Source organism: Schistocerca serialis, chromosome 6, assembly GCF_023864345.2.
Source record: "Schistocerca serialis cubense isolate TAMUIC-IGC-003099 chromosome 6, iqSchSeri2.2, whole genome shotgun sequence".
NCBI classification, from domain to species: domain Eukaryota; kingdom Metazoa; phylum Arthropoda; class Insecta; order Orthoptera; family Acrididae; genus Schistocerca; species Schistocerca serialis.
Genome location: NC_064643.1, coordinates 611,914,592 through 611,918,085, shown reverse-complemented (window position 1 = coordinate 611,918,085; position 3,494 = coordinate 611,914,592).

The window sequence follows — 3,494 nt, the reverse complement described above, 5'->3', positions numbered from 1 at the left end:
GGAAAAAAGGTGGAATCTGTTACAACATTTACTTGAAAAACGTTAACGTAGCCCCTATAAGTCCAACCATTCGCAAAGAGCAACTAACGCCATTAGCAGTTTCGATGTAGCAATGTGTCACAGCAGGAAAATGCCATCACTCTTCCTAATTAGGTAGTTGGGGGAGGGTGGGCTGGGTTTGCTACAGCGTGAAGGAAAAAGATAGGACAAAAGAAGCAGTCTATCAAAGAAAAATTGAACATCCTTGAATAACAGAACTTCGGTAGTACCAGACAATTTCATTTTAGTAAGATACTTGTGAGATTATGCGTCTGAAACACAGCATTGTATGGATGTAAAAAGGAGTGATCGGTAGCCGGAAAAAAAGAGGGTCTGATCGTTTGAGATGTGGTGTTACAGAAGGGCGCTGAGAGTTAAAAACCCCGTGAAGTAAGAAAAGATGTGATTCCTGCCACAGTCAAAGAAGGAGAGAAAGTGTTGGAACACTAACTGGAAAATTGGAATGGGTGACAAGACATGTGTTGAGACGTGTCGCAAACTCTCTGGTAATCCATAGAGGATAGCAGGACAGCAACCGGACACGTAGTACCTGAATAATGATAAATCAAACCAACAGATGTATTGTATTCCAACGCTGTTCATCCGAAACATGCTACCAGTTTCTTCGACCATTGGTGGGCTTGTTACTGGAGGTTACGGAATCCAGTAGGTTTTGGCCCCGATGCACTCGTCTTTGTTTGTTGCACATGATGGTGTAACATGCTTAATAAGTTGTAGAGTTTCCATTTGAAGACTCAGTTGGTCTCTGTCATTGTGGTTCGTATGTTGACGACAGATGACGCTTGGGGCCTGAAGGCAACGCTCTTTGACGTCGAAACTGGCAGCATGTTTTCAGTAAACGACCTTGGATTGTAATACAGCTGCTGCTTCCAGGTACCATTAAGTACTCACGTAAACTCCGTCCACAGGCCCTGGGCGTCCCATCGGTACCGGCGGGATCGCTGTATGACGTAGACACACTCAAAGAGAACAAAAAGTTTGAGAAAAATGTATTGAATGGAAATGATACAAAAACTCTTAGGTTTTCACCTCGTCTCTAGCGATAGCAAGGTCGTTAGAGATGTCATATACTGAAGCAGTAATACGCAGTTCTCATAGAATTCAAAAAAATCGACTTTGAAATTTACATATCTTCCGACAGTGCCACGTGTTTCAAAAAGAATGTACATATCCCGGACGCATAAATTTATTTAACTGTAAAACGTACAGCTATGAAACTTGGACTCGTACAGAGGCATATAGGCAATTTTTCCCTCGTTCTGTTTGGGAGTGGAAGATAGAGAGAAGATGCTAGTTGTGGTACGAGGTACCTTCCACCACGCACCGTATGGTGGATTACGGAGTATGTATGTGGATGTAGATGTATTTACGAATCTCTCAAGTTTGGGTAAAAGATGGTCAATGTGTCTTCCACTAACGACACGAACAATATCACATCGATACACGAACTCCTCCCGTACTCGGGTAATATGCACGTCGTCTTCAATGCTATGGCAGTCACGACCCTGGTCTTCACCTCTTCTAGGTTCTGTGGTAGTGTTTCTGCATAAAACTTGTCCTTAAAGAAACCCTCGCAGGAGGATGTCACATGGCGTCAAAACCGGTGACCGTGGATGACAGCTGACAAGTGCTGGGATGCCGGCTGTTTGACGACCAATCCGGCGGCTAGAGTTCCATTCATTCAGATACTTGGCGGCCCCAGTGAGGGGGTGCCCCGTCTCGTTCATAAATCAAATTTTCCCTTGTTCAGCCTCGGAAAAAACCAGTTTTGTGATATAGAAAAGTAATGGTGATTTGAACCGTTTTTCCATCAAAGACGACCAGGCCAATTGCAGACGAGTGAGGTTTTTCACTCAAAACACTGACTTTCGGTGAATCTCGTACGTGTTCAGTGTGTGGATGTGTGTTGTGCAGACACCAAATTAGAGTACTGTGTCTGCCTGCTTTCCTACTAACGTTGAAAGTCGCTTCAATACTGAACACATTGAATTGCGCGAATGTGTAATCATTGTCAATAACATTCTGAAGCTCGTCAGGATATTGTACAGCTTTTTAAACAATCGACGTCTCAGTTATTGTAGGCAGTTGTTCCTCCCGACTCGCACGATCGTTGATTTTGTAATACTACGTTGAAAAGCGGTGCGAATTTGTGGGACGTTTCGGTCAGATACACGTGGGCAGACAAGACCCTTTCCTTTACTTACACATCTTGAGTCTACAAACTGTCGATTCCATTTGCAAATGTTCCATCCTTTCGGGAGATCAGTTTGGCACCTCGACCTGGAACATCGTTGCACTGTAATCACGGAATTACACTTCGCAATCTCGAAAACAAAAACAGATTTCTGCTCCGGAGTAGCCATTTCGCAACATGTGACGGTAACCAAGCAAACAAGGGTAGTAATAAAACTACTTTAAAGTTTATTTTTTTTAAATATTACTACAAACTTCCAAAAAACTTTTTGGAAGCCATATTAGCTGTTAGTAGTTCCTTTATTACAGGATCGTATACAATCTACATCTACATCCACATCCATACTCCGCAAGCATCCTGACGGTGTGTGGCGGAGGGTACCTTGAGTACCTCTATCGGTTCTCCCTTCTATTCCAGTCTCGTATTGTTCGTGGAAAGAAGGATTGTCGGTATGCTTCTGTGTGGGCTCTAATCTCCCTGATTTTATCCTCATGGTCTCTTCGCGAGATATACGTAGGAGGGAGCAATATACTGCTTGACTCTTCGGTGAAGGTATGTTCTTGAAACTTTAACTAAAGCCGTACCGAGGTACTGAGCCTCTCTCCTGCAGAGCCTTCCACTGGAGTTTATCTATCATCTCCGTAACGCTTTCGCGATTACTAAATGATCTTGTAACGAAGCGCGCTGCTCTCCGCTGGATCTTTTCTCTCTGTCTTCTATCAACCATATCTGGTACGGATCCCACACCGGTGAGCAGTATTCAAGCAGTGGGCGAACAAGTGTACTGTAACCCACTTCCTTTGTTTTCGGACTACATTTCATTATGATTCTTCCAATGAATCTCAGTCTGGCGTCTGCTTTACCGACGATCAACTTTATATGATCATTCCATTTTAAATCACTCCTAATGCGTTCTCCCAGATAATTTATGGAATTAACTGCTTCCAGTTGCTGACCCTTTATTTTCTAGCTAAATGATAAGGGATCTATCTTTCTATGTATTCGCAGCACATTACACTTGTCTACATTGAGATTCAATTGCCATTCCCTGCACCATGCGTCAATTCACTGCAGATCCTCCTGCATTTCAGTACAATTTTCCATTGTTACAACCTCTCGATATACCACAGCATCATCCGCAATAAGCCTCAGTGAACTTCCGATGTCATCCACAAGGTCATTTATGTATATTGTGAACAGCAACGGTCCTACGACACTCCCCTGCGGCACACCTGAAATC